Source organism: Equus asinus, chromosome 8, assembly GCF_041296235.1.
Source record: "Equus asinus isolate D_3611 breed Donkey chromosome 8, EquAss-T2T_v2, whole genome shotgun sequence".
NCBI lineage: Eukaryota > Metazoa > Chordata > Mammalia > Perissodactyla > Equidae > Equus > Equus asinus.
The window spans coordinates 96,800,333-96,827,650 of NC_091797.1; the positions used below are offsets into that span (position 1 = coordinate 96,800,333).

General features: G+C 47.6%; 1 pseudogene; it reads left to right on the forward strand.

The window, feature by feature from the left end:
* Positions 1-16: 16 nt before the first annotated feature.
* LOC139045955 (leucine-rich repeat-containing protein 74B-like) lies at positions 17-16,320 on the forward strand (annotated as a pseudogene).
* The last annotated feature ends 10,998 nt before the right edge of the window (positions 16,321-27,318 follow it).

Genomic DNA, 27,318 nt, shown 5'->3' on the forward strand with positions numbered 1-27,318 from the left:
CATGGGTAGCGGAGTCGCCTGCAAAGCCCCTTCCTCTGCCTCAGGCCTGGACTTTGGGGGATGGAGGAAGGTGGAGGAGGGTGGTGCCTGACTTGGATCCTACTGACTGAGGAGTGGTGCCGGCCCCCAGATGTGGACCTGTCGGAGAACCAGCCAGGAGCGGTGGGCGCCTAGGCTGTGTGTGCCGCCCTGTCAGTGACCCCAGCCATGCAGAGGGTACAGCTGGCGGGGAACGGCCTGAGGGGCAGGCGGCCCAGTACCTTGCTGAACTCCTGCTGACCCACATGGGCCTGAAACCCCTGGACCTGAGCTACAGCAAGCTGAGTGACCAAGCAGGTCCCATCTGGCCTGGGCCACGTTGGGGCCCGTCTTCCTGGGGCAGGGGTGGGTGGAGGTTGGCAGGACCACTCTGAGCATCCGTGCTCTGGCCCCTCTCCCCACATCCCACCTCGGCCTGCCCCTTACCCACTCCTTCCACACAGAACTCTTACTCCTCCCTGGATGTCTCAGTGCCCACCGCTGCCTGTGCTGGGTGCTGACTTAGCCACTAGGAACCCAGCATGAACAAAACAGAGGCCTGGCCTCAGGGAACACACATTAACAAGGTCATTCTCCATAATTATTGGTGCTACAGAGGAACAAACAGGGCGTGATTCCAGAGAAGAATGGGGATCCCTGCTTAGAGGGGTGGCCAGGGTGGCCTCTGTGAGGAGGTGACATTGAAGCTGAAATGTGCAGGGTGGGGAGGAATCAGCCATGGCAGGACCACTGGGAGAGCATTTCAAGCAGAGGAACAGTGAAGACACTGGCCTGTTTCTCAGACTGACTGACACCAGTGTGACAGGGCTATCGGACCAGGGGAGAGTGGCCAGGCTGTAGGGTGGAGAGGCCACAGGGGGCTGCAGGGCCACAAATCATGGAAAAAGGCATGAAGATTTTATTCTGAGTCTGTGGAAGACATCAGTAGGATTCCTTGATCTCACATTTTCTCTTGTGCCCCCGGGGCTTTGCATGGGCTGTCTCTGTTGGGAGGTACATGCCTCCCTTTGGGACTACCTGCCTGTCCTCACACTCCAATCAATTATAAGGATCACCTGGGACCCTGGATTAGGAATACAGATTCCTGGGCCTTGACCCTGCTGAACCAGACTCCTGGTGGGGATGCCTGTGCATCTGCATTTTAGCAGATGCCCCAGGAGATCCAGCTGATTGAGAAAGTCTGGGAGTCTGCTCTGTCTCAAACTTCTCAGAGCAGTTGAAAGCTGCTTGGCACCAGCCTTGGCCTCTGGGAATCAGCCCTAGGATCTGACTGCCAGAGAGCCAGTTTACCTTCTAAGAAAATTGCCATGGGAGGTCTGTGAAATTACGAGAGAAGCTCATTTCAGACTTTCCATAAACCAAGTGTAGGCGTCCCTCTGGGCTGCGTGGTCAGAGGGCAGGCGCCAGAGAGGTGGCCGGGAGGGAGGGGCTGGAGGCTGAGGCCTGTGAAGGCTGCACAAATACGGCAGGGTCGGTCTCCAGCCTGGAGAAGGACAGACTCCGCAGGGCCATCTTGTTTCCCCAAGTGGGGCTCTGTGGGTGGGCCCGACTCCTGGAGGTGGAGGAGCTTGGGTCCAGTCTCCCCACCTGACCCATGGTGATTGTGGCACCTGCCACATAGGTTGGCTGCAGGGGTCACGAAGACCAAGCCTGGGAACCACAGGAGGCCGACTCCTGCCTGTAGAAGAACCTTCTCCCCCTCCAGCTGCTCAGCAAGGAAGGGGCTTCCCTACACAGTGGGAGACCACGGCCCTCTCCACCCAGCCTGGAAGGGTCTGAGGAAGGGGAAGTTCCCGCATCTGGGAGCCTGGGGCTGAGACCTGGCGCTGGGCCTGGAGTCTGCGCGCTGTTCTCAGGAAGGCCGCGCGGGGGCCGCCCCTCCTGCAGGGAGCTCTCCGCGGTGCTGAAAGTGCCTCCCAGGCGCGTCAGGCCCCGCGGGCTGGCTGAGCGCTCTGCCCAGTCAGTGCATCTGTTTTCCTCTGTGCGTTTCTTAAGACCAGCCTTCCCAGACCTGTGCTGGGTGCGGGGACCATGGAGAGGGGTCAAATTCAGGTCCCGGAGGGCCTCTGGGCTGTTGGGAGAGACTGGCCAGGCAGAGAGAGGTCTGATGGCCAGAGCCCGGAAGGAGGGAAGCACAGTGGGCATGGGGCCTGTGGCAGCCCATCCCATCCAGGTGGGCAAGGCTTCCTGACACTGTGACCACAGGTGAGAAGGAGGAGGAGCTGTTAGCCAGGTGGAGAAGGGGGTCACTTCCACACAGGGGGACATTTCCACACAGGGGGACAGCCCAGAGGCATGTTGGTTTCTGCACTTTTGAGAATTGGATGCAGGTCAGACTGGCTGAGTGCTGACAGAGTAGGGAGAAGGGTGGGTGGGAGGGTGGGGTTTCTGTCCACGTTACATGAATGTCTCTCAGGGTTTCTTAACCCCACACGACCCCCACTTTCCTTTCTCTACCACCCCTGCCTCCTCTCCACCACAGCTGTGCTGGCCTTGTCACTTCTTGCCTATAGAATATGGCATGAGCCTCCCAACAGTCCCCTGGCCTCTTGTCTCTACTCCTGCCGACCCCAGTCCATGTCCTACATCCACCGCTAAGGAGTCCAGCCTTGTCACTTCTTAAATCCTTCCCTGCCTCCTCACCATCCATAGCATGGTGCCCAAGCCCCTTGTCCTGGCATTCAAGGCTCCCAGCATCTCTCAAGTGCCCATGGCTGTTACCTCATTTCACTGTCTTCCTCCTACCCACTGCTAGCACCAGACCAGCATGCATTTCCACCCTACCCCATGCTCCCTCCACACTTTGCTCTTTCTTGTGTCTGCGCTCCAATGTACATGCACACAGTCTTCATGGTTATCACCTCTCTCCTCACTTTCCTGAACCCCCCACGACAGGGTTAGCCCCCACTCTGTTCCCACACTTCCATGTTTGTAGTCTAGAATAGCTCCCATCCCACTAATTTGTTTTCACGTCTAGCCTCATTAAATGTGAAATCCTCGAGGGCGGGGCAGGCCCATGTTAGGTTGAACTCCATGACCCTCATGCCCAGCAGAGGTCCTGGCACACAGCGGGCATCAGTATCATTTTCTGAAGGAGTAAACAGTCAATAAGAAGGTCTCTCTTGGTGTTTCTGAAGGGTGGACACTTGGACCAGCCCTGACAGAAAAGACAGGACTCATCGACCTTAAGAGGAGCTGGAATCACCTTTGAGGCCCAGGATCCATGGCTTTTGCCAGGGGAGTGAAGGTATGAGCCCCACCCCAAGCCCCTCTGGCCTGTCTTTTGGGGGCAGGTCTCCCAGGTGCCATTCCCCATCTTTGCAGCTCTTCAGAAATGAACCTTGGATCTTTTCAGCAGAATTTAAAAAATGTTTCTTTAAGTGACTTTAATGTTCCCAGCTCCACATAATGATGACAATATACCTCCCCCCCGTGCCCACTCTCTCATCACTTACTGAGGGGTGCAAAGCTGACTGTCACACACCTTCTCCAGATAAAACAGACACTCGGCTGGTGGGGACATGATGCAGTCTGGTGACACATGCTCACTGTTGGGCGTATGCAGATACTTCCTGAGATGACACCTTGGCACCCTTGGGTCCCAGCACACTCTCACACTGCCCACCTACTACTCCCTTGATGTGGTGGCTTGTAGGCCTTGGGAACGGGTGGCTCCAGCCCCTGTCAGGGTGGCACAGGGGCCTGCAGTACTCCTGGTGCCAGCTCCCTATGTGGGTCCTCCTCAAGGAATGGCAGCCGCTGCCTTGCCCTCTGACAGGGGCTGACCTGGGCTTCTGCCCACAAGGTGGCAGGACAGGCTCTGTCTTCCCAGCACATCCACGAGTTCCACTCTTCTCCCCATCACAGGCCCCAGCAGCCCTTCATGGGAGCCCCTCTGGGCCCCTGGGCTGCTCTGTGCCTCTGGGTCCCTGCGCTCGAGAGGCCCCCAAGTGGGCATGGGGCCTGATCACTGTGTCTCTGGGGCCTGCTGCCATGTGGCAGCCCCTAGGCCCTGAGCGTCATTCACATCCACACCCTCTCTCTGCTGGGATTCCAAGGGTTCAGCTCTAACGTCACCCCCATCCAAACCACAGACTCTAACCTAGACTCTGTCCTTCTATGCTTGGTCTGTGCTCTGTGCACTTTGGGCCTCCTGGGCTCTGAGACTGTGGCTCATGACTTTCTCCACCTTCACATGTGGTCCCATGCCTTAACTCTTTTGTCTTCCAGGTGAACATCATCCTGAGAGCCCTGGACATCTCACACAATGGCCTTGGAGATTCTGGAGCCTCCGTGGTGAGCGAGGCACTTAAGATCAACAACATGTTGGAGGAACTCAACATGAGGTGAGGAGCATGGGGTGCCCCCTGTGTCACAGTCTCCGGGCCCATAGCCACCCCAGGACCAGGGTCTCCATGATCTTGCTGCTGTTCAACACTTTAATTCCCAAAACTACCACAGTCTACCCATGATGGGGCCTGAGCCACAATCCGAGAGCCCCCAGCTCTGTCCTTCTCACTCGAGTTCATCATTCGAACATTGGGGCTCGTGATTCCCACTGCACAGGCGGGGGCTGTGAATTGCACACGTGTGTGTGAAGCATCTTCAGAGAGCCTGGTGCAGGGTGGGTGCTCACATGCTCTGCTCAGCTCATGGCTGCTGGGGGCCTGCTGTGTGGGGGCTGCTCCTCCAGGCCCAGGCAGGGTCCCAGGCCTCAGCAGGGAACCAGAGCAGGGGCCGCAAGCCAGAGGGAAGGAAAGAAGCAGAGGTCTGACAGGTCATGGCTGCTGGGGTGAGCAGGGCCTGCCTGCTGCAATCTTGCCACCTTTGCTCCCCATGGAAGGAGCCAAGGCCAGAGGAGGCCCCAAGAGATACTGAAATTTGAGGCCAGAGCTGGGGTCTGAGGAGTCAGAGAGAAGTGGGACTGGCTCCAGGACAAAGTGGCCAAGAGCGGTGCTGAGGCCTGGAGTTCAGGTCCAGCAGGAGCAGGAGGAAGATGATGTGGGGAGGGAGCTGAGTGGTTTTCCTGAGCAGTTGCTGCCATGGTGATAGGGACAGGGTGCCAGCTGGAGCACAACACGTGGGAGCACCTGCTGAGCTCTGAGGGCCAGGAAGCAGTGGCTGGTCTCCATCAGGGGCGTCACTCTAGGTGTGTTTGCTGGGTGATCTCCTCAACACTGGAGTCCTCCGATGATGCAGGGTCATTATCTGGCTTTTACTCACTGACCTGCCCAGGGTTCCCAGGGCATGTGGAGGCTGAGTGTGACTCCTGACCCAGTGATGCACCAGCAGCTCCAGCTGGGACCCTGGGGAGATCTGTGTGCAAGGCAGCACAATGCCCATGTCCTTCTGTTGCAGCAACAACTGCATCTCTGTGATGGGAGCCCTGAACCTGGGCCTGGGCCTCCAGGTCAACCAGACACTGAGGACTCCTGTTGGGAGTGCTGGCCTGATGGGAGAGGCCCCAGCACAGACCTGCCTGTGCCTGTCCACACAGATCCCTCTTCTGTCACATCTCCCTACCCTAGTGGCGGAAGGGTGCACCTTAGACCTTGTGTGCACTGCAGGGGTTCCTTCCTCCAGGGTTGCCAGTGGGGAGGGAGTTGCTGAGCAGGGCTGAGAGCAGGAGACAGAGAAGGGAGGGTGCAACGGAGGGTGGAGCAGGTCCAAAAGGACCACTGTGCCAAAAGCACGAGCTCAGAGGACAGTACCACCGGCTCCAGGGCATGCAGCCCTGCCTGGCCCTCAGCTCCCTCATCTGGCAGAGGACCCCCCTGCAGCACCCTCTCCCCAGCCTGAGGCTCACCCCTCTCCTGCCCTTCGCTGGAACCCAGACCTCTCTCTTAAGCTCTGGATCCCCATTTCTAGCCACCTGCTGGACGGTCCCCCAGATGGCCCATAGGGACATCGGATTCTGAGAGTCTGACCTGGACACGTCATCTCCCTCTAAGGGCTGCCTCCTTCTCATCAGAAGCTGAGCCCAGGGCTTGTCCCCCTCTTTCCCACATCTCCCTCCTCCATCTCACCTCCTGCAGAGAGCTCATGCTACCTGCTCCTCCTTCTCACTCCCCTCCTCCAGGCCTGTGCTCCTGCTACTTCCTCCCCTCTGACCCTTCCTGCCCACCTGCTCCCAGGTGATCTTTCTACACCAGAAACGTGCCCCTGTCCCTCCTGCTTTAAACCCGTCAGCAGCTCCCCTCTGGATGAATCCAGGCTTAGCAGTGTGTCATTCACAGCATGCCCTCAGGATCTGGGCTCTGCCAGCCCCCCTCTTCCCTCCCGCTCTGAAATCCATCCTCTGGCTCCAAGCTGCCTGGAAGTGTCCGTGCACACGGGGCGGTTTCTCCCTCTGCGTTGCTCCTGCTGCTTTTCTTGCTGAAATGCCCAGCTCCGCCCACCTCACCTGCAGAGCTCAGCTCAGGGGCTCTATCCCCATCTGACCTTTACCCCCAGGAGAGCTGGTGCACACTCTCTCCTTGCACGCTTCACGCTGCATTTTTATGATGTTCCTTTTCCTCTCCTCCCCCAGTGGGTGATCCTTTTACGGGAAGGAGTGTGTCTCGTGTGTCTGTGTCTTTGTCCCCCGCACAGAGCCGGGCACTGGGTGGGTGCTCAGCCAGCATCCACTCCCTTCCTCTTTCCTGGCCCTGCAGCCTCACCCAGGGCATTCTGTCCCATGGACACACTTCTGAGCAGAGGCGGTGGGGCCATCCTCAGCCATGTCAGCAGAGATGAGGAGTCTCTGCTTCCCTCTCACGCTGCTCTCTCGGCCTCCCTGGGCTCAGCTGCTCTCAGTGTTCTGCGTGTGTTTCTCAGGTGTCTGCTTTGGTGTTCTCCAGTCTGTGCAGGGGGACCCAGTGTCTGCCTCAGAACTGCTGGATTATCTGTGAGAGCTTTTCCTAAACCCCAGCTTGGTCCTCCCAGCGGCCCTGTGAGGCGTCATTTAAGGGAGAGAGTGGGGATGGGAGAACTAGAGCATCCTGCCCAGATGCGTGGCGAAGCCGAGTCCACGTTCCAGCCCAGGCCTCAATGTGGATCCTGACGCCCCTCCGGCTCCACTCCTGCTCCTGACTGGGGTGCCGCCCTGGCCTCTTCTTGGACCCCTGCCTGGGTTCTTCATCGGCTGAGAGAGAATAGCTGCCTCAGGGGCAGGATGCTCCCTGTTCACTGATGTTTGGATTTGCAGGTCCAGCACTCGCAAGGCGGCCCCTCCCCCGCCCGCACTGCCTGCAGGGGGATCGTGGTCCTGGAAGAGTCACTGTGCAGCTGTGAGGGAGATCAGGATCCCTTTCAATCAATTTTGCTTTTTTAATGTAGAAAAAAACCTATCATTCTTTTCCAAGGCAGTTAACCACTAAGGAGAGAATACTCAAATACAACTTATTAAAAGAAAGTCCAGTCCCAAATCACTGCTTATTCCAACCCTGATTCACTTCAGTCCAGACCTGAGTCAAAGCCTCTCCGGAGACCTGTCTTCACAGCTCCTACCCTCAAGTGAAAGCTGATATCATAGTGTAGTTTTAATTTGCATTTCCCTGATGATCAGTGATGATGAACATCTTTTCATGTGCCTATTGGCCATCCATATATCTTCTCTGGAGAAATGTCTGTTCACGTCTCCTGCCCACTTTTTGATCAGGTTGTTTGATTTTTTGTTATTGAGTTGTGTGAGTTCTTCACGTATTATGGAGATTAACCATTTGTCAGACATATGATTTGCAGATATTTTTCCCAGTTGGTGGGTTGTCTTTTTGCTTCAATCCTGTTTTCTCTTGCCTTGTAGAAGCTCTTTAGTCTGATGAAGTCCCACTTGTTTATTCTTTCTATTGTTTCCCTTGTCCCAGGAGATACGGTGTCTGAAAAGATCCTTTTAAGACTGATGTCAAAGAGGGTACTGCCTATATTTTCTTCTAGAAGTCTAAAGGTTTCAGGTCTTACCTTTAAGTCTTTGATTCATTTTGAGTTTATTTTTGTGAATGGCATAAGAGAACGGTCTATTTTCAATCTTTTACATATGGCTGTCCAGTTTTCCCAACACTATTTGATGAAGAGACTTTCCTTCCTCCATTGTATGTTCTAAGCTCCTTTGTCGAAGATTAGCTGTCCATAGATGTGTGGTTTTATTTCTGGGCTTTCAATTCTGTTCCATTGATCTGTGCACCTGTTTTTGTACCAGTACCATGCTGTTTTGATTACTGTAGCTTTGTACTATATTTTCAAGTCAGGGATTGTGATGCCTCCAGCTTTGTTCTTTTTTCTCAGGATTGCTTTAGCAATTCGGAGTCTTTTGTTGCCCCATATGAATTTTAGGATTCTTTGTTCTATTTCTTTGAAGAATGTCATTGGGGATTCTGATTGGGATAGCATTGAATCTGTAAATTGCTTTAGCTAGAATGGACATTTTAACTATGTTTATTTTTCCAATCCATGTACATGGAATGTCTTTCCATCTCTTTCTGTCATCATCAATTTCTTTCAGGAAAGTCTTGTAGTTTTGATTGTATAGTTCTTTCACCTCATTGGTTAAATTTATTCCAAGATATTTTATTCTTTTTGTTGTGATTGTGCATGGATTTTTGATCTTGAGTTCTCTTTCTTTTAGTTTGTTAGTAGAGTATAGAAATGCAACTGATTTATGTAAGCTAATTTTGTACTCTGAAATTCTGCTGCAATTGTTGATTACTTCTAGTAGCTTTCCAATGGATTTTTTAGGGTTTTCTATATATAAGATCATGTCGTCTGCAAACAGCAAGAGTTTCACTTCTTCATTGCCTATTTGGGTTCCTTTTATTTCTTTTTCTTGCCTAATTGCTCTGGCCAAAACCTCCAGTACTATGTTGAATAAGACTGGTGAGAATGGGCACACTTGTCTTGTTCCTGTTCTCAGAAAGATGGCTTTCCATTTTTCCCAATTGAGTATGATGTTGGCTGTGGGTTTGTCATATATGGCCTTTATTATGTTGAGGTACTTTCCTTCTATCCCCATTTTGTTCAGAGTTTTTGTCATAAATGGATGTTGGATCTTGTTGAATGCTTTCTCTGTATCTATTGAGAAGATCATGTGGTTTTTGTTCCTCATTTTGTTAACGTAGTGTATCACATGGATTGACTTCTGGATGTTGAACCATCGCTGTGTCCCTTTTATAAACCCCATTGATTGTGGTGTATGATCTTTTTAACATATTGCTGTATTTGGTTTGTCAATATTTTGTTGAAGATTTTTGCATCTATATTTATCAGTGATATTGGCCTGTAATTTTCCTTCTTTGTGTTCTTTGTTTGGTTTTGGTATCAGGGTGATGTTGGCCTTGTAGAATGTGTTAGGAAGTGCTCCATCTTCCTCAATTTTCTGGAATAGTTTGAGAAGGATAGGTATTAAATCTTCTTTGAATGTTTGGTAGAATTCTCCAGAGAGGCCGTCTTGTCCTGGACTTTTATTTTGGGGAAAGTGTTTGTTTCAATCTCTCTACTTGTGATTGGTCTATTCAGATTCCCTATTTCTTCTTGATTCAGTTTTGAGAGATTGTAGGAGTCTACGAATTTAGCCAGTTCTTCCATGTTGTCCAATTTGTTGGCATATTGTTTCTCATAGTATTCTCTCAGAATCTTTGGCATTTCTGTGGTATCCATTGTAGTTCCTCCTCATTCATTTCTGATTTTATTTATTTGAGTCTTCTCTCTTTTTTTCTTAGTGAGCCTGGCTAAGGGTTTGTCAATTTTGTTTATTTTCTCAAATAACCGGCTCTTTGTTTCACTGATCCTTTCTACTGTCTTTTTTCTTTCAGTTTCATTTATTTCTGCTCTCATTTTTATTATTCCCCTCCTTCTACTGACTTAGGGCTTTGTTTGCTCTTCTAATTCTGTTAGGTGTAGTTTGAGATTGCTTATTTGAGATTTTTCTTGTTTGTTGATGTGAGCCTGTATCGCAGTGAATTTCCCTCTTAGCACCACTTGTACTGCATCTCAAATGAGTTGGTATGGTGTGTTTTCATTTTCATTTGTCTCCGGATAATGTTTGATTTCTCTTTTGATTTCTTCAATGATCCATTGGTCTTTCAGTAGCATGTTGTTTAATCTCCACATCTTTGCCCCTTTCCCAGCCTTTTTCTTGTAATTGATTTCTAGTTTCATAGAATTATGGTCAGAAAAGATGCTTGATATTATTTCAATCCTCATAAATTTATTGAGGCTTGCTTTGTTTCTCAATATATGGTTGTAGGGCCTGGGCCTTGCTTGCTCAGTGAAAACCCTCAGGCTCATTGCAACCATGTGTCCTTCTGGCTCCCTTCTGGGCAGGCAGCCCAGCTTCCAGGATTTGGAACGATCTGGACCTGGCCACCCTGCATCCTCCCTTATCCCAGGAGAAGAACATTGCATCTTACAGGAACGCAGAGCCCCTCCATGTGAGCTACTCTTCCTGGGAACGCTGGTCGTACCAAGGACAGCCCTTTGGCAAGCATGCAGCCTTTGTTCCTCTGCCTACTTAACCAAGCTTTTCTTAGGGGGCTGTTGTGGGTGTATGCATACTTCTGTCCAGCTGGCCGCCACTGGACACTCTCCCTGTAAGTAAGCCCCCATAAATCTATGTGTCTCATTCGGAGTCTCTGGATCATTTCTTCAGTCTCTTGGCACAACATCCCGCTGCCCTAGCCCAGCTGGGCTTGTGGCAGAACACTTGGCAAGCCAGCCAGGAGGCCGAGGAAACCCCTGTAAGTGCTGAGACTATGGGTGATGGGAAAGGGAGATCCGTGGGGGGAATCTTGGGTTGGCTGGTGTCCTTCCTGTGGGGCCAGTCACCACCATCCTTTATGGGTGGGGCCCACTGCATGTGACGGGGATGCCCTGAAAATGTCAAAGGGCCTGGGGAAAGGCCTGGGCATGAGAGAAGCCCCTCTCCACCATATGAGGCTTTTGATGAAGGCAGAGGAAGTCCTGGGCATGATAAAGGATGAGAGAAGGAAATTAGAAGCCCAGGTGTGGTGGGATGGCCCCTCCTTGCCGCTGTTTGCTTAGCAACAGAAGCTGAAATGGATGCTAGAGCCAAAGTGAGGCAGCTACAGGAGGAGTTAAAATTAGAAAGGGAAGCACACTGGTTCAAGTCAAAACTACCAAGGCTCTGTGTACACGCCCATAGGAGTCTGAGGAGAGGACAGAGGCCTGAGCGGCCCCGACTGGCAGGGGCGGGTCCCACCGCCTGCCTCCGCCTGTTCAGCAGGTGCATTCCACCTGGAGGGGCTCCACTGCTGCAGAGCTGGTGGAGCCTGGGAGCAAGTGAACTAAATAGATGTGAAAAGGATAAAAATTTGGGGGGCGACTTTTTAACAATAGTTATGTTTTATGGTATAAACGCTTGAGAAACAGCTTCCAAATTCTTTTTGGTAACTTGAAACTTTAGAGTTTTGCTAAATTAAGTTAAATGATAAAAATTCATTGATTATCTAGGTCATTTTCCAAACAAGATGAAATATTAGAAATGATTACTAAGCACAGATTTGTCTGCCTTCGGATACTTATCTCAAGGAAACTAAAAGATGCTTGGGTTTATCGATAAGCATGTTTTGTACACGCTGAGGAATTTTCTATAAGAAAGCACCTATTTCTAGAAAGTCTCTATACAAGGAAAGTAAAATGTATGTTTTCAATAATGAAGGCATAAAGAATAGAGATATTTTTCTTTGTTTTGTTAAAAAAGATAAATTTGTTCTAAAGTAGTCGGAAGGGGAAAGAAAAAAAGAAAGAAGACATGGGACAAATTCTAAATGTAAAAAGTAAGTGACAAAAGGTTTGTGAAAGTAAAACCTTGAGGAGTTTTGTGCATGGTCAAGTTGGCTGAGATTAAAATAAATGTTTCAATATCAAAAGTAAGGCAGTCACAGAAACAGCCACTGGCTCCCGTGCCTGCACAGGAGCAAGGGCAGGCCAAGAGTGTGTCGGGCCAGGGCAGAAAGTGCCTGTGGGGGTAGAGAGAACATAGTAAATGCAGCCACCCTACACCAACACGAGCAGCAGGTGGCCAGGACTCCTCGCCCCTCCCTCCTCTCCAGCGCAGCATGACTGAGGCTGAGCAAGGCTCAGAGAGAGCAGTCTGCGCAGTGACTGACTGTGGCAGCCCAGGGAAGCAGGAAGCACCCCTTGGGAACAAAGTTATCAACCAAATGCTGTTCTGGTGGCTTTAACAGTGCCCCCAGTGACAGCCTGGGAAGACCCCAGCCCCCTCAACTAGGGGGAGGGCCAAAGGACCTTGACCCATCCCTGTAGCGCCATGCAGGTGGCTTGGGTATTGGGCTACTGGAGGCCAAGTGTGAAAATAATGTATTGGTCTACAGGAGCAAAAAGCATTTTGCTGTCGGGTGTGGCGATGAGCAAAATGACTTCCCACCACACCCTATGGCAATGCTGCTATAACACCGCCCGGTGGACAAAACCCCCCGATGTTGCCTTGCATCATTATATTGATGATGTCATGTTAACCTCTGAGTCTTTTCCAGACCTTCAAGAAGCCTCCAGCTCCCTCATCGCCCACCTATGCCAATGAGGATGGGTGATAAATGACAACAAAGTACAAGGGTCTGGGTTGTCTGTCAAATATTTGGGTGTTGTCTGTTAGAGAAAGACAAAAGTGGTTCCTGCTACTGTTATAGATAAGATACAGGCTGCCTGTCCTCTTTCAAAGTCGGTGCCAAAGCATATTATCTGGGACTGGAAGACCATCATGTAGGAGGCCCTTGCCCAAGCCGAAGTAGCAGTAAAACAAATCCAGTCCTGGGGTGTTTTAACACAAGGACAACCATGTGAACTGGATGTTTCCAGTTACCCAGAGGGGTTCAAATGGGGTCTTTGGCAGAGGCAAGGCAATAAATGAGCCTCTTGGCTTCTGGTCCCAATTGTGGAAAGGAGCTGAAAACCAGTCTAGTGCCCTGGAATGACAACTGTGTGCTGCTTACCCAGCCCTTCAGCAGGTGGAGCCCATAACCCGCTCCCTGCCAGTCACGGTCCGCACTTATTTGCCCATTGCGGGGTGACTGCGGGATGCTTTCCAAAGGCCCCACTCCAGAACAGCCCAAACACAGACACTAGCAAAATGGCAAGCACATGTGCAGCAACGAGGGACCTTCACCAGTAGTCTCCCGAGTGCAGAATTTCATGCCATCCTAGGACCAGTAACATACACCACAGAAGAACCAACCCCGTTAGATGAGGTGCCCATGCCTGAAACCCAGCCAAATGTACAGGAAAAAGAAGGGCCAATCCCGGCGGAGGCCTGGTATATGGATGGTTCTGCAAGGGAAAACCCCTTGCAGTGGACAGGAGTGGCCATCCAGCCTTCAACTGACAGCATGTGGTTAAACTCTGGCTCCGGGTACGGTAGTCAATAGGCCAAATTGTGGGCTGCCTGGATGGTGTTGACTCATGACCCCAATCCAATATGCCTCTTATGGACAGGTGGGCAGTCTATAAAGGGCTCACCCTGCGGCTGGCCCGAGGGGCATGACAGAAGTGGACTGTTAACGGTTGCCCGGTGTGGGGGGCAGAACTCTGGGATGATATCTGGCAACAGGTCCAAGGAATGATGATAACAGTGTACCATGCGTCTGCACATCAGGCGCCAATGCCGCCAGGAAACCAACAGGTGGACGAGTTAGCTCGAATTTGCCTCCTGGAAGAAGCACCAGCTGAGAGAGTGGCGGAATGGCTACACAAGAAGACTGGACATAAAGGACAAAGAAACCTCTGGGCTATTGCTAGGGCCTGGGGCCTCCCCCTGTGCTCTGTGGACGTGGTGCAGGCCTGTCAGGAGTGCCCTTCCTGCTCCTTGCAGAGACCCCGGGCCATTCCCTGGGACACAGGCCAAATTGCCAGAGGCAACCAGCCTGGCTCAATGCTGGACTACCTCGGGCCCTTGCCTCTCTCTGATGGCTGTCGGTATGCTCTTACTTGTGTGGACATGTCTACAGGACTGCCGCAGGCATACCACAGCAAGAGGGTCACACAGAAGACCACCATGAGAGGCATGGGACACCTCTGTGCTGCATCCAGTGTTCCCACGGACATCGACAGTGACCAAGGTACGCATTTCACTGGCCACCAGTTGCAGACATTGGCTGATCAGATGGACATACATTGGCATTTTCACCCGTCACACAACCCCACAGTCGTGGGACTGGTGGAATGAATGAATGGTCTGCTGAAACAACAACCAAGGACAGAAGACAGGACTCTGGCCTGCCGGATGAGATGCCTGACAATGGCAATACACCAACTAAATGAACATGAGAGACACACTCGACCCAGAGCATATCAGGTGTTGACACAAGGACCTGATACGACAGCACATCTACAAACAAGAGCTAATCAGGGAGAGAAACTACAACCACAGATGGGCACTCAGAACAACTTGCTTTTGCCTCTGCCACAAGAACTCCCCACCGGGACCCACGTGGTCACCTGGCCCTGGGACTGGCAGGTGGGGCCCCGGCTGGTGTGGTCTCTTAGCTCCTTGGGGAACAGGCTTGGAGCAGGCTGTCAGAGAGATGCCTTTTATTGTGGGGCGGGCCACCCAAAACCTCCAAACTCACCAATCCAGGGTCTCCAATTCCTCAAGGTACATTTATCCTTTCTCACTGGCATGGTGTTGTTCCCCCCTTATCTTACACCACTGCCCCTGGGGTGCCCACACCAACAGGACAAGCAGTATGGTATGGCCGGCCTGGCTTGAAACCACAGGCCCGTACCACACTAACTCAAGGCATGGCAACTGCATGCATCTTGTTGGACGGTCATGACCTCCTTTTTCTGGTCCCCTCTAAACATCTTACTTTTTGTCCTTAGGACAACGTCTGCCAACCTCTTCGCTACTTGGGCACACACCGTTGCTGACATAGAAAATTTCTCCAACTGCTGGGCACGTAGCGAGCTGCCTCTCTCTTCAACTGTGGGGCACCTCCAACCATGCCTTCTTCAACCATGGCACCTCCAAGCCGCCAGTGCCTCTGAGTGAAGGGCCCTAAGAGAGTGGAAGAGTGCCTCCCACTTTCCCATTTCTACCCCTCTTCTGTCAAGCAGCCTGTCCTTACCCTCCTATGCTGCCACGCGAAAGTATATCTTTCAGCTTGTGCATAAGCAAGCTAACATAACTCAGAGGGTGGGGTACTCTGTTTTTGATGGGGTAGAATGGTTGACTGCTGTACAAATAGAATTGAAGTGTTTCCTTCCCTGGTGCATTGAACGTCATCATAACTCTGCACCGTCACATAAAAGTATTTCAAAAAATATGGGGTGGACACCTAAAGCAATGTATAACCAAACAGTTATCATTACTGCTGAGAAGTGGCTGGGACAACAAGACAACACCATGAAAGGGGCCTATGCCTCTCCCTGGGGTGGTTGTGGGCTTGTGGTGCCCACGGCTGGCCCTATCTGCCCTATAATTGGACCGGCAGTTGCACATTGGGCACCCCTACATCCCTGCACGCATCCTGTCTTCCCTTCAACAGCTTCCTTCTAACTGGGGGACAGTCCGTGATCACCATCGTGTGCAGTGTACTGCAGGGTGGTCTTACCCCTTCGCTGTCTTTTATCCACAAGCTGCAGTTGTAGATGTAGAAGGGCAAGTGTCTGCCTTAGACCAACACATGGCAACAGCCCTCAATAATACCGGACATGCAATAACTCTGCTGAATGAAGAAACAGCCCAGATGAGACAAGTAGTGTTACAAAATAAAATGGCCTTGGACATGCTTACTGCAGCCCAAGGAGGGGACCTGTGTCCTAACCAAAGTATAATGTTGTGTGTATAACCTTGATTATGCCCACAATGTTTCCTCTGCAATGGCCTCCTTACGTGCTCACGTACAGGCCATTGACAACCTGTCCCCTGACCCGGTATCTGCTTGGATACAATCCCTTCCCTCTACCTGGCAACATTTTCTGTGGTGTCATTGTCTTTTTATTACTTCGTGTATTCTCACATTGTGCTCTCTATTGCTGTTGTTGTATCTGGTCATGACGCTCATCTGTGTGACTGGCTCAAGGGACTCCACAGAAGAGTGACGCGATAAGACTGTGAGGGCCATTAGGACACATGGTGGGTGGAGTGTAGGGCCTGGGCCTTGCTTGCTCAGCAGAAACGCCCAGGCCCATTACAACCATGTGTCCTTCTGGCTCCCTTCTGGGCAGGCAGCCCAGCTTCCAGGATTTGGAACGATCTTGGCCTGGCCACCCTGGATCCTCCCTTATCCCACGAGGAGAACATCGTATCTTACAGGGACACAGAGCCCCTCCCATGTGTTCCTGGGAATGCTGGTCGTACCAAGGACAGCCCTTTGGCAGGCATGCAGCCTTTGTTCCTCTGCCTACTTAGGCAAGCTTCTCTTAGGGGGCAGTTGAAGGTGTACAGATACTTTCATCCAGCTGGCCACCACTGGACACTCTCCCTGTAAGTAAGCCCCAATAAACCCATATGTCTCGTTCGCAGTCTCTGGGTCATTTCTTCAGTCTCTCGGCACAACATCCAGCTGCCCTAGCCCAGCTGGGCTTGTGGCAGAACAATGGTCTATCCCTGAGAATGTTCCATGTGCACTTGAGAAGAATGTATAACCTGCTGTTTTTGGATGGAGTGTTCTATATATATCTATTAAGTCCATCTGGTCTAGTTTTTCACTTAATTCTACAATTTCCTTGTTGACTTTCTGTCTGGATGATCTATCCATTGGTGTTAGTGTGGTGTTGAGGTCCCCTACTATTATACTATTGTTGTTGATATCTCCTTTTAATTTTGTTAATACTTGCTTTATATACTTTGGTGCTCCTGTATTGGGTGCATATATATTTATGTGTTATATCTTCTTGGTGGAGTGTCTTTTTTACCATTATATACTGCCCCTCTTGACTCTCTTTACCTGCTTTGTCCTGGAGTCTACTTTGTCTTGTATAAAAGTATGGTGACACCTGCTTTCTTTTGTTCACTATTAGATTGGAGTATTGTCTTCCATCCCTACACTCTGAGCCTGTGTTTGTCTTTGGGGTTGAGATGTCTTTCCTGGAGGCAGCATATTGTTGGGTCTTGTTTTTTAATCCATCCTACCACTCTTTGTCTTTTTATTAGAGAATTCAACCCATTTACATTTAGAGTGATTATTGAAATGTGGGGGCCTAATGCTGCCGTTTTATTGCTCGTTTTCTGGTTCTCCTGCATTTCCTTTGTTTCTTGTCCCATGTATTTTGGACTACCAATTCAGTTATGTAGTTTTCTATGCTGGTTTTCTTAGTTTTCTCCCTATTTGTAATTTGTGTCTCTGTTCTAATTATTTGTTTAGTGGTAACTATGTGGTTTGCATAAAACATTTCATACATGAGACAATCTATTTTCTGATATCCTCTTTCCTTAGAGTAAGCCTGTTCCATCCCATTCCTCTTTCCCTTCTAGGTTGTTATTGTCACATCCTTTTTTCTTCTTGTGAGTTTGTGGTTAAAATGACAAAATTATATTTATTCTTGATGTTTCCCTTCCCTTTATCTTTAATGTTACACCTAAGCATTTGCTCACCTGTTCTGATAGAGAGCAGCCATTTTCTGATTTTGTTTTTCTATGTATCTCCCTGATCAGGGTTTTGTAATCCCTTTCCTTTTTTCTTTTTTTTTTTTTCTGGTATGCAGGCCTTCCTGAGAATTTCTTGTAGAGTGGGTCTTGTGGCAATTAACTCCTTTAACTTGTTGTTTATTTGGGAAAGTTTTTACTTCTCCATCATATTTGAAGGATATTTTCACTGGATAGAGTATTCTTGGCTGAAAGATTTTGTTTTTCAGAATTTTGAATACATCATTTCACTCTCTCTTAGCCAGTAACGTTTCTGCCGAGAAATCTGCTGACAGCCTGATAGGGGTTCCTTTGTAGGTTATTTTCTTCTGCCTTGCTGCCCTTAATATGTTTTCTTTGTCATTGATTTTTGCCAGCTTTACTATTACATGCCTTGGAGTTGGTCTTTTTACATTGATAAAGTTTGGAGATCTATTGGCTTCTGTCTCATGGATTTCCAGCTCCCTCCCCAAGTTTGGGAAGTTTCCAGCTATTAATTCTTTGAACAAGCTTTCTGCTCCATTCTTCTTCTCTTCTCCCTCTGGAATACCTATAATCCTTATGTTACATTTACTAATTGAGTTGGATATTTCTTGGAGAGTTTCTTCATTTATTTTTAGTCTTAGTTCTCTATCCTCCTCTATCTGAAGCATTTCTATATTCCTATCCTCCAGACTGCTAATTCTGCCCTCCATATTATCAGCCCTGGTGTTCAGGCAGTCCAAATTTTTCTTAATCTCATCCATTGTTTTTCAGCTCCAACATTTCTGATGGGTTCTTCTTTATAGTATCAAGCTGTTTTGTAATGTAGTTCCTGAATTCCTTGAGTTATGTATCTGTATTCTCTTTCAACTCACTGAGTTTTTTCGTTTGTTTGGTTTTGGGGTTTTTTTGAGGAAGATTAGCCCTGAGCTAACATCTGCCAATCCTCCTCTTTTTGCTGGAGAAGACTAGCCATGAGCTCACATCCGTGCCCATCTTCCTCTACTTTATATGTGGGATGCCTGCCACAGCATGGCTTGTCAAGCAGTGCCATGTCTGCACCCAGAATCCAAACCAGCAAACCTGGGCTGCAGAAGTGGAACGTGTGAACTTAACTGCTGCCACCAGGCTGGCCCCATCATTGAGTTTTTTAATGATAGCTATTTTGAATTCTTTGTTATTTAGGTCATGGATTTCTGTGTCTTTGGGATTGTTTTCTGGGTAATTGTTATTTTCCTTCTGTTCTGGAGTTTAATATATTTTTTCATACTGCGAGATGGCATGTATTTGTCCCTCCACATAGAGTTTGGTTACTGCTTCCACTTGCTGCCACTGGAGGAAGGGGGCAGGAGCTGTGTAATCTGCACCCACCAGGATCCCCGTCAGATGCTCCTGACTGAGCCTTGGCCACTCCTTGGGATTGCAGTGGCCCTGTGAGGTCTCCCATCAACTGTGGGAACAATCACATGGGGGCTTTGGAATGCTCCTGCCTGTTCCCACAGATCTACATAGTTATACTCCCTCTGTAGGAACTGCAGCAGTCCTGTGGGCTTTTGAGGCAGCTGAGAGCTTGTTTGCCAAGACTCACACCTCTGCCACCATCTGGTCCCATTGGACCTCACTTGCCCCCTCAGGGTTTCAGCAGACCTATGAGCATTTAAGGCCCCTGGTGGTTAGCTCACCCAGCCACGCCATGTCTGCTCCTAGATTGCAACAGCCTTGGTGCTTGGTAGGCAGGGCCTCTCCCCCCAGGGCCAAGCCAAGACTTTCCTAGGGGCCACTGTGTGACCGTGGATTTTCCCACTGGACCAAGGAGTAATCATGCTGGGGCTCTGGGCTGTGACCACCCACTCCCATGATCCCTCTGGATCTCACTTGCCCTGTCAGGGCCACAGCAGAGCTATGTGTGTTTAATGTGGCCAGCAGTTAGCTTGCCCAGCTGTGCCACATCTGCTCCCAGGTCACCTAGCTTTTGTGCTTGGTGGGCGGGGCCTCCCTATCAAGTCTGAGCCTGAGGCCACAATGAGACTGTGGACTTTCCCACTGGTCCAAAGAGCAATCACACGGGCTTAGGGCTGTAGTCACCTGTTTCCTCAGTAGTGCCAATATGCATGTCCACCCTCAGGGCCACAGCAGTGCTATGAGTGTTTCAGCTGGGAGAGAGTTGTTTGCGGGTACTGGGCTGTCTGGAGGCTGGAGAGTTCTCACTTATCTCCACCTCCTCTGTGGTTGTAGTCCATCTACCTTCTGATGTATAGCAGCATGGGTCTCTCAGGCATCCTGCAGTGCTGTGTGAGTATCCTCCATCAATCAATGAATGTTCACTTAGTTGTAGTTTGAAGGGGGAGAGACAAAGAAAACCGTTCACTCTGCCATGTTGCTGATGTCATTTGGTTTTCATTTCCTTTTGAGGAACAACATTTATGCTGCAAAGTGCACATGGATTAAGGGCAGAGACTGGTGAATTTTCAGAAACAGCATAGACCTATGTAACCAGCCCCTGGAAGCCCCCTGAGCCCCTGCCCTTCTCTCTTTTAATAGTTTGCGGAGTAATAATGTTGTCATCCATAGAAGAGAAGCTGTCCTAAGGAGCTTGTTTGACACCCTGTGTGTGTGAGTAAAAGAAGTCAAGTTCTCAGAAAGTGACAAAGTGCTGCTGGGTCCTGGGTCTCTCCTCAGGATGTCCAGGTGAGCAGAGAGTTTGATGACCTTGCCAGCTCAGTGAAGGTCACTCTTCCAGGGCTTTGCATAAAGACTTCTGCCCACAGAGTGGATCACAGAACAGAGTTGCTGCCAGTCTTCAGCCCATCCCCACCAGCATCTGCCCCTAAATGACTGTGGAGTGTGGCTTCCTCATCTTCCATCGGCCACTTCAACTTCCACATGGAGGGTTCTGGCCCTCGCCATGCCTTGTTACTTCCTGAGTCTGCACTGAGTCCCCGTGTCAGCTGTAGGGTAAGTCCTATGGAACTGGCCTTCATGAAGACACAGACACCCTCCTTAGCCCCCATGGTCCCTGCACTAATCTGGGCCTCCCGCTTCTCTCATTCATTTGGTGAATTCACTCATAGGTGAATTCTACGGTGTGTGAATTATATCTCAAGAAAGCTGTTACCAAAAACATCACATATTGTTTGATCCAAATTGTGTAAAAAAAACTGTATGTATGTATATACACAGAAAAAAACTCCTGTAATATTAATAATATTTATTTCTATGTTGGGGGTTTATGTATTTATTTTCCTTATATTTTTCTGCATTTTACATACTTTCTACTCTAAGTATGTGTTACTCTAGAATCAGAAAAATAAATAGCAATTAATAACACAATGTGATACAGGCTACAAGTCACGTGCATGGTGTGGTTGGAGCCCTGAGGAAGGAGGGTGCTGTAGACTGAATTTCATCCCCAGAAAATTCATATCTTGAAGCCCTAACCCCAATGTGACTCTATTTGGAGACAAGAAGTAGTTAAGGTTAAATGAGGTCATAAGGGCGGGCCCTGACCCGAGAGGATGAGTATCCTTATCAGAAGAAGCACCAGAAAACTTGCTCTCTCCCCCTCCCCCATGTGAGCAAAGCAAGAAGGCAGCCCTCTGTGGACCAGGAGGAGAGGCCTCACCAGAAATCAACCCTCCCAGACCTGGATCCGGGAATCCTGGCCTCCAGAAGTATGAGGTGTCGACTGAGGAAAAATCCACTACACTTCAAATAGCAGATATTTCTTTGGACAATTAGAAATGCAACTCGGGAGACACAGATCCAGGCAGAAACCCAAAATGTGTTCTGAGGAAAACAAGGAGGTAAGGGTTTATAGAGACAAAAAGAGAAAAATTACACAGGTCGTTTTGCAAAATTTGTGATTGGTGCTGGCAACAACTGTTACTTCTTGGCTATATGTGATCAGTTGCTAAGGCTGTCTCTAAGGCAGGAAGTTCTTATCTTTGAGAGTAAGCATATTTCTTGAAAGAAGGTCAAGATGACTACAGAGAAGCACAGCTCAAAAGTTAACATTCCAAGGAGCCAGCCCAGTGGTGTAGCTGTTAAGTTCGCACATTTCACTTCAGTGGCCCTGGGTTCGCCGGTTCGGATCCTGGGTGTGGATATGGCACTGCTTGGCAAGTCATGCTGTGGTAGGCATCCCACATATAAAGAGGAGGAGGATGGGCACAGATGTTAGCTCAGGGCCAATCTTCCTCAGCAAAAAGAGGAGGATTGGCAGCAGATGTTAGCTCAGGGCTAATTGTCCTCAAAAAAAAAAAAAAAGTTAACATTCCATCTGGGTAGAGAGTGGTGTGCCTCCATGAGTCCCATTTCCTTAATGGCCACCCAGCTCCATTTTAGAAGCCTTGACAGATGTTACTCCATTTTGTTATCACTGTCCACATTTCCTCTTCTGATCAAGACCTTGCAGCAGAAAGCATCTTGGATCAAGTGTTTGATGTATTGATATTTCCCTCATTGCTAGGAATGCTCTTTTCTTGGAAGTCATGTCCTTTGTTGAGGGGAGCAACGTGCTCAATCATCAGTAAGAGTAACGTAGTCAGAGGCTCTGGCGGCATCTGAGCAATGAGGAGGAGGTCAGGAAATGAGTCTTAGGCACAGTCTCTATCTGGAAAAGTATCAAGTCCTTCGGAGTTTGAAGATTGGTCGATCATCTCAAGTCACTGAACAATTATTATTCTAGAGGTAGAGACACACAACACTGAGAAATGCAAGTCATTAGTAGCTTGAAGGTGACAAAGATCATGCAAACCAGGACAATAATTATTAGTGTAACTTGGAGCAGATCTGAGTGAGTAGTAGCATAAGAAGCTTAAATACAAATACACATAGCACAATTCTAATAATCATAAGCAGTGTTTGAAGTCCTCCTCTCATCCAAGCACCTATACCTGAAGGAAGCCAGCTGAAAACATCGATAGGGAACCAGAGAGTGTCATTGAAAGACATTGGACTGGAGACATCCTGTGATATTTTAATAATTTTTCCAAGTTATTTCTCAATGTCACCAGCAGAGTTGATGCAGGTACAGCAGAGGTTGTTGGTTACAACATGGATGCCACCCTGTTCTGCAAGGAAATAAGTGAGTGCCATGCGATTATCTAATATGACCCTGACTAGGGGATCAGGAATCGTTGTTGTTGAGCTAAGGTTCGAGCGGTAGAATTTGCCAGTGTAGCTATGGTTAGGGATAAACTTTTTATCAACAGGTCACATGGACAACATGAATCCAAGGGACAAAGCCTTTGGCAATGGTAATCAGTGGAGAGTAGATGGGGTGTAAAATGTGGTCTCCAAGTCTCGCCTAGATCTATGAGATTGTAGTTGAGTTTCTCCTGTAAAAAGAATTTGAAAAGAAATATTATAATATCCTAAAGGCATTGTCCTGCCACATGCCAGCTGTCTAGACATTCATAAGCTCACGGTTCCCTGTAGCTGGAAGGTGTACCCAGAAGGGGCACATAGTATGCAGTGCCTTCTAGTTCTGTAGCAGTGTCAGCGGTCAGGAGCACTTGGTAAGGTCCTTTCCAGTGGGGCTGAAGGCTGTCCTCCTCTGAGGATGCTTCCAGAATGCCCAGTCACCAGGCTCGAGACTGTGACCAACAGGATCCTTTAAATTGGGATCCAGGAAAGTGTCTTTAACCTGTTGGTGATGGGCTGGGGATAAGACAGTAGAGACTCACAGGAGCTGGTCACACTCACATAAGACAACAGGGGAGCAGCAGAAGGTTGTGGACCAACAGACGCTGATCTGCTGGTGACTGTCCCATGTGGAGTTAGTCCATGTTTTCCAAAGAGGGCACTGCCAACAGTCAGCAAGGCCAAAGGCAATACCTTAGGCCAGGGGAGTCCAGTCCACAGTATGCAACAAACCTCAAGATAATTAACAGGACTAGAATCTAATGTCTACAAAGGTGCAAACAGAATTTTTCTCTCTACAAATATCCTCAATTTTTTTGGCCAAGGTAATCACAGTAAAACTAATTTGTTTATATTAAAACTTGGCCTGATCATATATACAAGTGAAAATAAGAATACTCACTGAGTGTTTCCAAATTCTGGAGGGATCAGGTACAGAGAAAAGATAAATGTTTCATTTTTCTTCACAAAGGTGTGTCCTACCAAACTGTCGATGGCTTAAGAGAAAAGATTTCTTTAAATCTGGAAAAACAAAACATTAGAACATCCTCCTCAGTTCACATAGTCTCAAGTAATTTACTATTTCTTCTGCTTGAATCCAGTTCTTCCAGTAGTTTTCTCGACTTTGCCTGATGACTGAGGATGATCGGAACAGTGAAATTCCAAGAAGTTTGAAAGGTTTTCATTAAGGTTCGTATGATTTGCCCAGTGAAGCGGGTGCCTTGATCACTGGGGATTGTGGTAGGTACATCCCAAGTGGGAAGCTTGTGTTCTAGCAGTTTCTCTGCCATTGTGAGGGCATCAACTTTGTGGCAAGGGAAAGGCTTTAACCCATCCAGGAAACACAGACAGTAACAAGAACATATTAATAACCCATACTAGGTAGCAATAGAATGAAATCCAGCTGTACATGTTCACAGGTCCCAGAGGGAGGAGTTCTGAGGCCTCTGTGGAAAGAATAGTGGCTCTTAATGCACTGTGGTGGGTGAAGGAATGTAAAAAAGAAAAAAATGGAGCTTGCCAGGGAATGGGAAGAACCAAGCAGCCGTCTTGGGTTTCCCAGAGCCCCGACTGTTGAATTTACAGCCATTGTTCACCCTCCTTATTTTCTCTGAGTCAGGAGCAGACTGTTGCTGTGTTACAAGGACATCAGGATGGCAAAAGTCTGTCAATGAGAGGCCAATTTTTTTTTTTGCAAGAGAAGCAGAGTGGATTTCATCCACATGTGTCACAACCTTCATAGACTCTGTTGTCGCTGCCTTTGCAGGGAAGTCAGCTGAGGAGCTTTCCTGATATTTACTGTGAGCCTCAATTTTCATGACACACATTTTATTCCAGGACACATTAGACTCCCAGGAAGTTTACATAATTCCTGGAACTCTTATAACCTATACTTATAAAGACATAACATCAAGAAGGCTAATTGTTATTCCTTATTTGACAATGCTTCCCGTGTAACTTAGCATATCAAATAAGCCTAATTAGTTTACTATCTCTCAGGTCAATAAAAAGACTATTTAGAATGTGATTTTTTGAAAGTTTGTCAAAAAATATTGAAAAGGTTTTAAAACATTTCACCAAAAATATGGATTTTTATGAAACAATACTTAATTATCCACTTAACCAAAGTGAAAAAGAGATTTTAAGGGTCAACACAGTTACATAGTTCTGAGCAAAACCCAGCTTTTCTATGTAACAGAAGACTTGGGAAAGATAAAACACAGAATCTGTTTCCTAGGCAGATTACATTAAAGGTAAAGAAACTTTGTTTACAATTTCTTATAAAGAGCAGACCAATAATCTGAGAAGACTTTGTCCTTCAAAAAAGAGAAAAACCAAATTCTAATTTTGTACCAGTGTCCTTTCGATATTAAAATTCATTTTTAAATAAATTCTTTTCAATCTTACCCAGCTTGACCATACAACACAATTTCTTTTTAAAGATTCCCTTTTCATAAACCTTCTGCAACTTTCTATGTTTATTTAGGTTTTGTCCTCTCTTTTTCTTTCCTATTTTTGAACAATCATTTTATTTTAGGATAAAATTACTTTCTAATTTTCCTTTAACAAAAAATGCATCTTCATCCTTCATACTTTCTCTTACTGAAATCACATACCCTATTTTCCTTGTCTACTCTTCATATATAGTCATTTTCTTAATTTCAAAAAACGTACAAAGTTTATCTTCAAAAAAGTGATGCAAGGCAGTTGTTAGAGAATACTTACAGGTCTTACTCTTAGAGGATAGCATAATTGCCTACACATCACACTAAGTGAGTATAAACTCCTTCTACATGATATAAACCATACCTTTTCTGGAGATTACAGAACGAGACTCATTCGTGTCTACAGGTTCATGCTGACATTGCTCTGCTAGACTGGGAACGACGGAACAGGCAGAGGCCACAAGATCCCCACATTCTTGCTGAAGAGGGTTGCTCTAGGTTGAGCAGGCAGAAGAAAGATTTGAAAGATGGAACAACAACTTCTAAACTGATGGCAGAGCTGTAAATATCTTGGAAGCCACCTCCAGAATTCTCAGCCTCGCACGCAGTTCTAAGAAATGGGGGAAGTTCTTTTTAACACAGATGCTGCCTGGCTGTCAATCTGAAAAGACAAGGCAACAAAGTGGGAGGCTGTCAGAGAGGGATTCCAGCCTGGCCTTGAAGAGTCATCGCTGTGCGTGTGCAGGGCAGAAACGGTGGGTGATCTCATGTGGGCCTCTCCATCTGGCACATGGACCCTTCTGTTGCTCAGTTTACTGTGGTTTAAGAGCAGTGGCTTTCAGATCATCCCATAGCAAGAAGGAGAGTGTGTATCATGGTCCAGCACACACTTACATAAATAAAACCATATGAGTAACTGAAGTAATTTAATAAACTGACATGTATTGCCTATTTTTAGTATGTGCCATATATGTATTCTATTTTCCATTTTATAAAATTATTTTTTATTTATATACAATAAATACATTTATATATGTATTATTGATATTAAAATATATAATACACAAAATACATATAATACATAAAAATTGAAGATTTAGATTATCCACTTATCTATGTTGATAAATGTAGGCATCATGTACATTTTCCATTTAAATAAGTGTTAATAATAACTTATCCATGGTCTCTGACCACAGTTTGAAGATGAGAAGTGACAGTCAATCCTTTTAGAGTAGGAGAAAGCTCCATGAGATTCCACTGCTTCTCATCTGACAAAGGGGCACCCACTGCTCTGCCCGCATTCTCTCAGCGTCAACGCACACAGCGTGCACAGAGTTAATTTACACTCTGAGTGTTCTGGTCTTTTCTCTGGTTCATTTGTATTCTCAGCTCTTCTACCAATTGTTTTAAAACTATTTGTAATCTCTGCTTTCCACTGAAAACTAGGAGGCAGGCAACTGTGACCTGTCTATCACATAGTAGCATCTGTAGTAGATTAGCAAACCCACAGACACGTTTCATAATTTCCAGGAGCATATGTCTCATTACAGCAAATTTTTCATGTGGCACAAAGCATGTCTATTGATAACGCAAATAGACAGAGAGACAATTGTGTCTCTAAAGAAAAGTTAGAAAGCCAAAACTAGAGAAACTTATGTTTAGCAATCAGTCTCAGCATACCGTCCTACCCGAAATGGTTTAGACACTCAATGAATATCTATTTAGTTTAACTTAGTACAAACTTTTCTCTTCTTTACATTTCTTTCAATGCTTGTTTTTGACATATGTTTGGATCAGACAGTAAATATTTAATCACCACCCCAAGTCATTCCCCCTGCAGACAAATTCTGCAACAGAAACAGCAGGAGCCTATGCAGCCAGTGGACCCAGGGAGAAAAGTTGTATGTTTGCTTTACATTCAATAATGATGACTCTGAGGACATGTCTGTTCTTATTAAACCAACAAACTTGAACAATTTTTTATCACAGATTATCTCTGATCACCTGAACTTGAAAAGCATTTGAGTTAGTTTCTATATTTCTGAAAGTTTTAGGGATGCTTAATTTATATAAATGTTTAATTTTGGCAATACCATCCAGAGGTAGAAAAATCTCATATATAGAGAGAGACAG